At 43.7% G+C, this 12,115-nt stretch overlaps 1 protein-coding gene across 1 annotated transcript in view; it reads left to right on the forward strand.

Annotated features, from left to right (window-relative positions):
- AGBL3 (AGBL carboxypeptidase 3) overlaps nt 1–12,115 on the forward strand; it is a 171,325-nt gene that overhangs the window by 18,409 nt on the left and 140,801 nt on the right. The window contains exon 2 of the mRNA XM_069763167.1: nt 1,038–1,171. The gene's annotated coding sequence lies outside the window, so the exon portion shown is untranslated. The remainder of the gene's footprint in view (nt 1–1,037; nt 1,172–12,115) is intronic.

Consider the following 12,115-nt stretch of genomic DNA (forward strand, 5'->3'; position numbering starts at 1 on the left):
TCTCTTAGTACTCGTGGGTGTATGCCATCTGGACCCGGAGATTTATCTATTTTAATCTTATTTAGCCGGTTTCGCACCTCTTCTTGGGTTAGATTGGTGACCCTTAATATAGGGTTTTCATTGTTTCTTGGGATTTCACCTAGCATTTCATTTTCCACCGTGAATACCGTGGAGAAGAAGGTGTTTAATATGTTAGCTTTTTCCTCGTCATCTACAACCATTCTTTTCTCACTATTTTTTAAGGGGCCTACATTTTCAGCACAGTGTTTCCAAGGAGCTAGGAAGCGAAGCTTTCACTGGCAAGGCAGAGAAGGTCTGGCCAAGTTTTATAGGGAGAGGTAATGACCAGATCAGAAGCAGCTGAAAAGGAGCTGCAAGTTTCTAAGCAGCATAGAAAGGGTCGATAACCTCTTCAGCAGTAAAGGAAACCAAATCCATTTAATATGGGACACCAACATACAGACTAAATGGAAGATCTGCGACTCACAATACATAACGATCTTCTAACCCCTGATGTCCCAGGAGGACATGACACTTAGCCCGTTACCCACTAGATCCTTTTTCTTAAAGGGTGGACAATCCATTTAAGAAAAAGGAGCCTGTCAAACATATTGCCATAGTGAAAAAATAAGTGTCAAGAATGAAAAAGCTGCTAGTTCCTACAATGTGACCAATGAAAGTTTTTCTAAAATCGATTTTCCCCTTTAAGAAAAAATAAAGGCGTAAAACACCAGTCAATGTGCAGTTTTCGCACCTAAGAGGGAAGCATTTTTCTCTGGCTTTTTTTTTTCTGAAAATCCCACTTGGTGTGAAATATTCATGGTGTTTATGTAGGTCGAGATGTGTCAGTTCTGCAGTGCGAGACGTGAGAGAATAAAACAAGCAGATTCTTCTTTTCTGGAGCAGAGAAAACACAGAGGGAATAGGTGAGAATATCAATGTAACATGGCGAACGCGCGGCCGCGGTCTGAGATCTGCAACGCTTCGGAATGCTTTAATCTTTCGGAATGTTTTTGAATTTTTTTCTCTGCTTGTAGGTTTTGCTGATCCGTTGTGTGATTGCCCGTGCCATCTGTCTATAAAGTCAGGGGAAAAAAAAGAAAAACATCATCAATTCCCTCCGGTTATTTTTCTTGGAAAAGCAGCGCTGAGATCTGTATTTAAAGGAGAGGTAAAATACGAGTCCATCTTTTGACAAGTTGAGAAGAAAAAAAATCTTTTCAGATGTTCGTAAGTCATCAGGTGGCATAGAAAAAAAAGATTTGTCTATGGGAGGGAACTCATAAACGATAAGACCCATCTTGGTGGATAGAACCTCACAAAATATGTAGATGATCATTTAAAGGTCCAATTTATTACAAGCTTTCCTGAATCCAAGATCCCATGCTGATTAATCTTCTAATATCAATTTTTGGGGTCGGAACTCTTAATTTCTGATAGATCATTCCAAATTTATAAACAAAGAGAAAAAAACGATAACATTCTGTCTACCTGCAGCCACCACTAGAGGGAGCTTAGGAGCTGATTGCATACTGAGTTCAACATATAATTAGTATGCAGTGTGCTCCCTCTAGTGGTGGCTGCAGGAAGTTTATGCAGAGAATTTACATCTCTGGATATAAAAAAAAAATGAAGCTCCCAAAAATGCATAAGTTTGAACCTTGATTGAATGACTAGGGTAAAGATCTCTGCAAGCTGTCAATGATCATGAAGGTGTGAGTTTGGGGTGTATTGACTTTTTACCTTATCAGGGTACCTCTCTTGAGAATGGTGCACCAAATGAGGCAGACTCATCACTTTGCAAAGTAAACTGGTTCCAGTAAATAGCAGAGACGCTTGGCGATTACAGTATGTTGTACAGAAGCTTGGTGGTTATAGTAAATGGCACATACACTTGTTGGTTACAGTATATCTTACAGAAGCTTGATAGTTACAGTCTATTAGCACAGACGCTTGGCGTATACAGTGAGTGTTATAGCACCTTCGTGGTTACAGTAAATGGCACATACACTTGTTGGTTACAGTATATCTTATAGACGCTTGCGGATTACAGGCTATTGGTGCAGATGTTTAGTGGTTACAGTCTGGTGACTTGGTGGCTGCAACGAATTGGCGAAGACAAATTGTAGTTGCAATATATTTGCACCGATCCTAGGAAGTTATAGTCTATTGTCAAAGACAATTTTTGGTTACAATCTATTGGCACAGACGCTTGGTGGTTACAATCTATTGGCACAGACGCTTGGTGCTTACAATCTATTGGCACGGACGCTTGGTGGTTACAATCTATTGGCACAGGCACTTGGTGGTTACAATCTATTGGCACAGGCGCTTGGTGGTTACAATCTATTGGCACAGACGCTTGGTGGTTACAATCTATTGGCACAGACGCTTGGTGGTTACAATCTATTGGCACGGACGCTTGGTGGTTACAATCTATTGGCACGGACGCTTGGTGGTTACAATCTATTGGCACGGACGCTTGGTGGTTACAATCTATTGGCACAGGCACTTGGAGGTTACAATCTATTGGCACAGGCACTTGGTGGTTACAATCTATTGGCACAGGCACTTGGTGGTTACAATCTATTGGCACGGACGCTTGGCGGTTACAATCTACTGGCACGGACGCTTGGTGGTTACAATCTATTGGCACAGGCACTTGGAGGTTACAATCTATTGGCACAGGCACTTGGTGGTTACAATCTATTGGCAAAGGCACTTGGAGGTTACAATCTATTGGCACAGGCACTTGGTGGTTACAATCTATTGGCACAGGCGCTTGGTGGTTACAATCTATTGGCACGGACGCTTGGTGGTTACAATCTACTGGCACGGACGCTTGGTGGTTACAATCTACTGGCACGGACGCTTGGTGGTTACAATCTATTGGTACAGACGCTTGTAGGTCACAATCTATTGGCACAGACGCTTGGTGGTTACAATCTATTGGCACAGACGCTTGGTGGTTACAATCTACTGGCAAGGACGCTTGGTGGTTACAATCTATTGGCACAGACTCTTGGAGGTTACAATCTATTGGCACAGGCACTTGATGGTTACAATCTACTGGCACAGGCACTTGATGGTTACAATCTACTGGCACAGGCACTTGGTGGTTACAATCTATTGGCACAGACGCTTGGAGGTTACAATCTATTGGCACAGACACTTGATGGTTACAATCTATTGGCACAGACGCTTGTTGGTTACAATCTGCTGGCACAGGCACTTGGTGGTTACAATCTATTGGCACAGACACTTGGAGGCTACAATCTATTGGCACAGACACTTGGTGGTTACAATCTATTGGCACAGACGCTTGGTGATTACAATCTATTGGCACAGACGCTTGGTGGTTACAATCTACTGGCACGGACGCTTGGTGGTTACAATCTATTGGCACAGACGCTTGGTGATTACAATCTACTGGCACGGACACTTGGTGGTTACAATCTATTGGCACAGACACTTGGAGGTTACAATCTATTGGCACAGGCACTTGATGGTTACAATCTACTGGCACAGGCACTTGGTGGTTACAATCTACTGGCACAGGCATTTGGTGGTTACAATCTATTGGCACAGAGGCTTGGAGGTTACAATCTATTGGCACAGACACTTGATGGTTACAATCTATTGGCACAGACGCTTGGTGGTTACAATCTACTGGCACAGGCACTTGGTGGTTACAATCTATTGGCACAGACACTTGGAGGTTACAATCTATTGGCACAGACACTTGGAGGTTACAATCTATTGGCACAGACGCTTGGTGGTTACAATCTATTGGCACAGACGCTTGGTGGTTACAATCTACTGGCACAGGCACTTGGTGGTTACAATCTATTGGCACAGACACTTGGAGGTTACAATCTATTGGCACAGACACTTGGTGGTTACAATCTATTGGCACAGACACTTGATGGTTACAGTCTATTGGTACAGACACTTGGTGGTTACAATCTATTGGCACAGACGCTTGGAGGTTACAATCTATTGGTACAGACACTTGATGGTTACAATCTATTGCTACAGACACTTGATGGTTACAGTCTATTGGTACAGACACTTGGTGGTTACAATCTATTGCTACAGACACTTGATGGTTACAGTGTATTGGCACAGACACATGGTGGTTACAATCTATTGCTACAGACACTTGATGGTTACAGTCTATTGTCACAGACACTTGGTGGTTACAATCTATTGGCACAGACACTTGATGGTTACAATCTATTGGCACAGACACTTGGTGGTTACAATCTATTAGCACAGACACTTGGTGGTTACAATCTATTGGTACAGACACTTGATGGTTACAATCTATTGGCACAGACACTTGGTGGTTACAATCTATTGCTACAGACACTTGATGGTTACAGTCTATTGGCACAGACACTTGGTGGTTACAATCTATTGCTACAGACACTTGGTGGTTACAATCTATTGCTACAGACATTTGATGGTTACAATCTATTGGTACAGACACTTGGTGGTTACAATCTATTGCTACAGACACTTGGTGGTTACAATCTATTGGCACAGACACTTGGTGGTTACAATCTATTGGTACAGACACTTGGTGGTTACAATTGATCTTGAAAAGAAGTTAGAAATAGAAACAAAAAGTATATTAGAAAGTTGTATTTCTTATCATTTTGCACTGATTGAGCTTTATTTGTATGCTATGCAGGGTCATGGGCGTAAATATCCCAACATAGTGTGACTCCTCAGTGGAGGTAAGAAAACACAGCATCTGAAGATTGAAATCTCTTCTAAATACTGTTTTTTTCCAAAACATAAAAAAAATTATAGGTCGTAATTAAAAAAAGAAAGAAAAATGAGTTTGTTGATCGGCATGTCCCTTATCTGCACATAATATACCGTCAAGTGGAATAAGACCTTCAAATCCGAGGGACGATTGCGGGGAAATGAATTTCAATCTCGTATTTTATTATTTATAGGCGCAATAGTTCAAGAACGAAACCAATAATTCAGATTGTAACCTTAGTTCTGTCGAATCAAAATTGGATCTACCCGTGACATTTTATGATGGATCTCAGGGCAGACTGGAATGATTTTTGGATTGCTCCTCCAAAAAATGTCTTAGATTTTACATGCGAGGATATTAACTATTATATATTATATTTTATATATATAACCAACTGACGTATAAAGAAAATCTATATCTCAGCATCGCACCATTGAATATTGGTGATCGGTGATGGAAACCGTTCCTCATCCCTCCCACAGCACAGAAACCTAAAGGATAGGGGACTACTTATTTTCACAGGACCACCCCTTTAACAGGACCACCTCTCTTTATCTTCACAGCAGTGTACTAGGGGCCATTATCTTGTACGTATGAAGGCTAATAAAGCTGTATATCAGATGAAATAAATAATTAAAAGGAATCTCCCAGCAGATTTTTGCTATGTAATCTGAGATCAGCATGATGTAGGGGCTGAGACCCTGATTCCAACTACGTATTACTTGCTGGGCTGCTTGCTGTCATTTTGATACAAATCACAGTTTTCTCTGCTGCACTGCTCGGAATGCTGAGCTCTGTATAACTCCACCCACACCACAGAAAGCTGCCAATCAGTGGTGGGGGTGTGGTTGGACTAGGAGGCATGAGATACCTAGTCCTGTAGTGATAATCTCCTGCTGATAAAATACTGGTTGTATAAAAACAGCCTAGTAAGTGATACATCGCTGGAATCAGGGTGTCAGCTCCTATATAAGATTACGGTACATAACAAAAACCTGCTGGCAGATTCCTTTTAATAGGCTATCAACCACAGGGGGCAGAAAAGAAAGTTGTCCACTTTTCCCAAATTTTACTTTTTGTGTTACTATATATTGGGGGAAAAACATATAAACGCCAAGTTGGTTGAAGAGGGTATTTGTTTTTTTTAGTGTTGGTCTCCGTAGTAGAGTATACAAAAGCCAGTACAATGATTTTTTTTTTTTTGCAGAAGTTAAACCCATCCCCCATCCCAGGATGTGATTTACAACAGTTTGCCAAAGGTCTGTACTTATCAGCCGGACCTCCTACCCTTAATGATCACTGTCATGCACTATCTCTATTAATATAATTGTCAGGTCTTATCTGCGGTGCATTAATTTGTATCTGCATTAAAGATGGAGGCTGGGAGTTCGTGCGTCACATCATCCGGGGTCATTTAAAATAAAATCAATACGATAAGGAAATGAACACAAGTGAACTGCGCCGCGCTGCAGCTGATGGATCGTCTCAGTGCATTTAGGCAGCGGCGGCATACAAAGCATCGGGGGGAATCGATGCAGATGCTTTTCGTAATGGAGCATTAGTACATCAGGGCGGTAATTTTTTTTTTTTTTTATAATTTGATCCACTTAGGCTGAGATATTGTATTATTCAAAAATATACAAATATGCAATAGCTGGAATATACAATATCATCTGTCTGATCCCTATGACCCCCAATACCATCTGTCTGATACTTATGACCCCAATATCATCCATCTGATCCTTATGACCCCCAGTATCATCTGTCCGATGCTTATGACCCCCAATATTATCTATCTGATCCTTATGACCCCCCAATATCATCTGTCTGATCCTTATGACCCCAATATCATATGTCTGATCCTTATGACCCCCAATATCATCTGTTTGATCCTTATGACCTCCAATATCAAGACCACACCCCTCCACACATCTTTAATGCCCACTTTCTGACCACACCTGTTTACACATCTTCCTTATTCAGGGCATACCTCTCAACACATGCTCCACAACCATTTTCAGACCACACTCACCTTTAAGCATCTAACACACCCCTATTAGACAATACCCCTCAACTCCTTTCACCGCCCATTTCAGACAACATCCTTCAACAAATATTCCATACCCTCTTTCAGACCATTCATGGTCAATTCCTTTCTCAAACCTCACCCCATGTCCCCATTCACTCCACACGCCTCCACACATGGTTCACGTCCCTTTCAGTCCACCCTCACACATCTTCCATGTTTCTTTCTGACCATACCCTACAACATATCTTTCACACCCCCTTTTTGCACCACACACCCAACACATCTTCCACTTCTTCCAGACCACACACCCAACACATCTTCCACTTCTTCCAGACCACGCACCCAACACATCTTCCACTTATTCCAGACCACGCACCCAACACATCTTCCACTTATTCCAGACCACGCACCCAACACATCTTCCACTTATTCCAGACCACACAGCCAACACATCTTCCACTTATTCCAGACCACACACATCTTCCACTTCTTCCAGACCACACACCCAACACATCTTCCACTTATTCCAGACCACGCACCCAACACATCTTCCACTTCTTCCAGACCACACACCCAACACATCTTCCACTTATTCCAGACCACACACCCAACACATCTTCCACTTATTCCAGACCACACACCCAACACATCTTCCACTTCTTCCAGACCACACACCCAACACATCTTCCACTTCTTCCAGACCACACACCCAACACATCTTTCACTTCTTCCAGACCACACACATCTTCCACTTCTTCCAGACCACCCACCCAACACATCTTCCACTTATTCCAGACCACACACCCAACACAACTTCCACTTCTTCCAGACCACACACCCAATACATCTTCCACTTCTTCCAGACCACACACCCAACACATCTTCCACTTATTCCAGACCACCCACCCAACACATCTTCCACTTATTCCAGACCACCCACCCAACACATCTTCCACTTCTTCCAGACCACACACATCTTCCACTTCTTCCAGACCACCCACCCAACACATCTTCCATTTCTTCCAGACCACATACAACACACACTAGTGAGGGGTCATTTGTGAATGGACCAAGACAAAGAGCCGGCTCCCTGCTGTAAACGATTCCGGTGTTCGGCGGACGGAACTCCACCCACCTGACCCAAACTCCGCCCATTCATCAAATTTATTGGTTGACTGTAAGCCATGGGTGGACGCGGTTTCAGCCACATTCTCTTCATTTTAATGGGAATCTGTCACTAGGTTTGGCTGATAAGAGATACGGCCACCACCTTTCAGGGCTGATATACGGCATTCTATGATGCTGTATATCTGCCCCCAACCCGACCTGCAAGAGAAGAAAAATAACTTTTATTATACTCACCTGCAGGGTGGTCTGGTCTGATAGGTGTCGCTGGTCTTGGTCTGGTGCCTCCCATCTTCTTACAATTCCCGTCCTCCTGCTTGCCTTGTGTGGAAGACGCGTCCCTTCGTCATTCTCCTCAGCACAGTGCTCCTGCGCAGGTGTACTTATCTGCCCTGTCGAGGGCAGAGCAAAGTACTGCAGTGAGCATGCACCGGGGCTCTTTGACCTTTTCCGGCACCTGCGCACTGCAGTACTTTGCTCTGCCTTCAACAGGGCAGAGAAGTCCGCCTGCGCACGAGCGCGGTGCCGAGGAGACGCGTCATCCACACAAAGAAAGCAGGAGGGCGGCATCGCGAGAAGATGGGAGACGCCAGACCAAGATAAGCGACAACTCTCGGACAGGACCGCCACGGAGGTGAGTATAATAAAAGTTATTTTTCATCTCTTGCAGGTCAGGTTGGGGCTTATATGCAGCAATATAGAATTCTGTATATCAGCCCTGAAATGTGATGGCTGTATCTCTTATCGGCCAAACCTGGTGACAGGTTCCCTTTAAATATGTGTTCACATATTATGGAGACATATTTAAAGGGAATCTTTCACCTCAAATTGGTGGGCTATGTAAATGCCCTGTGTCTGGTCAGATGGACGGTGTTTCATCTTCTTTCCTCCACCCCATCCTTCCCCGCAATATTTTTGGAAATTTGAGTAGGTGTCCTCCACAGTTCGCGCGTGTGCAATGCAATCTTGCCTTGCGCACGCGCAGTATGCTTTGTCCAGCTGTGAGCAAAGCCGAAAAGCATTACTGCGCATGCGCCGGCACACTATGTCCCGGAAGTATTTCGCTGTGCTCCGGGACATAGTGCATCGGCGCATGAGCAGTAATGCTTTTCGGCTTTGCCCGCAGCTGGACAAAGCATACTGCGCGTGCGCAAGGCAAGATTGCATTGCGCACGCGTGAACTATGGAGGACACCTACTCAAATTCCTGAAAATATTGCGGACAGCGGGGAAGGATGGGGTGCAGGAAAGAAGACGAAACACCGCCCATCTGACCAGACACAGGGCATTTACATAGCCCACCAATTTGAGGTGATAGATTCCCTTTAATAGGGATCCATTTAGGATCGAAACGGCTGACTCTTTTTGGTGAGCAGAGTCAAGAGAGCCAGATCACCAAAAAAAGCCGGACTGCCCATCACTAACACACACATCTTCCACACCCTCTTTCAGACCACACCCCCTTATATTTCTTCTACTCCCCTTTTCAGACCACACCTCCCACACACCCCTTTCAGACCACACCCACCAAACACCTTCCACTTCTTCCAGACCACACCCAATACACACATCTTCCACAAACCTTTTCAGACTACACCCCCTAATATTTCTTCCACGTGCCTTTGCAGACTACATCTCCCATACTTCTTCCACACAACCCTTACCAACCACTCCCACCACACATTCTGTACCCCCTTCCAGACCACACCCACCATACACATCTTCCCCACCACCTTTCAGACCACATACTTCTTCCACACACTTCTTTCAGACCACCCCCTGAAACCATGTGCCACACCCCGTTTAAGACCACACATCTTCCATTCCTTTTTTTTAGACCACACGTCTTCCATGTCCCCTTTCAGACCACACCCCTAAACATGTTTCCTATCCTCCTTTCAGATGACTGCCCTAAACATACTTCCTATCCTCCTTTCAGACCACACCCCTAAACATGCTTCCTATCCTCCTTTCAGACCACACCCCTAAACATGCTTCCTATTCTCCTTTCAGACCACACCCCTAAACATGTTTCCTAGCCTCCTTTCAGACCACACCCCTAAACATGCTTCCTATTCTCCTTTCAGACCACACCCCTAAACATGTTTCCTATCCTCCTTTCAGATGACTCCCCTAAACATGGTTCCTATCCTCCTTTCAGATGACTCCCCTAAACATGCTTCCTATCCTCTTTTCAGACCACACCCCTAAGCATGGTTCCTATCCTCCTTTCAGATGACTCCCCTAAACATGCTTCCTATCCTCCTTTCAGATAACTCCCCTAAACATGCTTGCTATCCTCCTTTCAGACCACACCCCTAAAAATGCTTCCTATCCTCTTTTCAGACCACTCCCCTAAACATGCTTGCTATCCTCCTTTCAGATGACTCCCCTAAACATGCTTGCTATCCTCCTTTAAGACCACACCCCTAAACATGCTTCCTATCCTCTTTTCAGACCACTCCCCTAAACATGCTTGCTATCCTCCTTTCAGATGACTCCCCTAAACATGCTTGCTATCCTCCTTTAAGACCACACCCCTAAACATGCTTCCTATCCTCTTTTCAGACCACTCCCCTAAACATGCTTGCTATCCTCCTTTCAGATGACTCCCCTAAACATGCTTCCTATCCTCTTTTCAGACCACACCCCTAAGCATGGTTCCTATCCTCCTTTCAGATGACTCCCCTAAACATGCTTCCTATCCTCCTTTCAGATGACTCCCCCAAACATGCTTGCTATCCTCCTTTCAGACCACACCCCTAAACATGGTTCCTATCCTCTTTTCAGACCACTCCCCTAAACATGCTTGCTATCCTCCTTTCAGACCACACCCCTAAACATGCTTCCTATCCTCTTTTCAGACCACACCCCTAAGCATGGTTCCTATCCTCCTTTCAGATGACTCCCCTAAACATGCTTCCTATCCTCCTTTCAGATGACTCCCCCAAACATGCTTGCTATCCTCCTTTCAGACCACACCCCTAAACATGTTTCCTATCCTCTTTTTAGGCCACACCCCTAAACATGTTTCCACTCCTCCTTTCATACTACACCCCCTCAACACATCTCCTACGCCCCATGAATGTGATTTTGGACAGTCAGGCTCTGTGTGTGATGGAGCATAATTCTAAATCTCGGGAGACACTTCTGTAGGTTAGGCGCCATGTTATCCTACACAAGATCCAGCCTGTGACTCTACAGTCAGTACCATATAGATTAGTCTTTACATAATAACACCACATTAGACACCACTTTATGATGGTGGAGGAACCCGCGAGGTCAGGATTAATGAACGGGGGCAACCACCTCATAAATATTCATGGCGACCTCACATATATTATTCAAGCAGATATGTCAATAGTGCGCAGCAAATTAAAGGGCCAGCTCTCGATTCACAAAAATTCCTAGGGTTACCACCACATCTATACTGACCGCTGAGCACCTGCCATTTTTCACTTTACTACTTTATCTTATTTTATTGATTTTAATTTTTTTTTACTGATTTTACTCATGCTAATTTTAAGCCCCACCCTACATACACTTTTAATGTAAATTAACGTACTTCCAACACCTTTTGCAGCCTGGTTCTCCGAACAAGTAAAGGAATATCAGTACTATTGACAATTACGCCATTAGCAACTTTTTTTTTAGGTGATTTAAAGGGGTTGTCCACTTTCGGGGACTTTTTTTGTTTACTTAAATGCATGTATTTGTGAATAAAACTCTTTTTTCTTTTCTGTTGGGATTCATTAAAAATTTGCCTTCTTTAGGCTGTATGCTGAGAATCCGTCAGACAGACGCTACGATGAAATGTTAAGGAGGGTGTAACTCTTTTATCTGTCTTTTTTTCTAAGCTCCTCTTAGCGGATTGATGACCACAGACCACATCAAAATTGAATGTGCCGGAAGCAAAGAGTCAGTAAAGGCAAACAGAGCAAAAAAAACGTGATAAAAGCCAATTGCAAAAATGATTTTTCGCCCCAAATACATCCATTTTTGTAAATAAAATAAAAAAATCTCTTAAAAATGTGGACAACCCCTTTTAATGATCAACTGCAAAATCAAAAAAGCAAGTGTTCAATTTCCCTGCAGCACCTCCGCAGGAGACATGAAGTATTGCATCAAACCTTCCAAAATCAGTATTCTGTATTACATGGACCAGCTGTGTCCTTCCATTCCTAGATT

The sequence above is a fragment of the Ranitomeya imitator genome, chromosome 4 (genome assembly GCF_032444005.1).
Source record: "Ranitomeya imitator isolate aRanImi1 chromosome 4, aRanImi1.pri, whole genome shotgun sequence".
Classification (NCBI taxonomy): domain Eukaryota; kingdom Metazoa; phylum Chordata; class Amphibia; order Anura; family Dendrobatidae; genus Ranitomeya; species Ranitomeya imitator.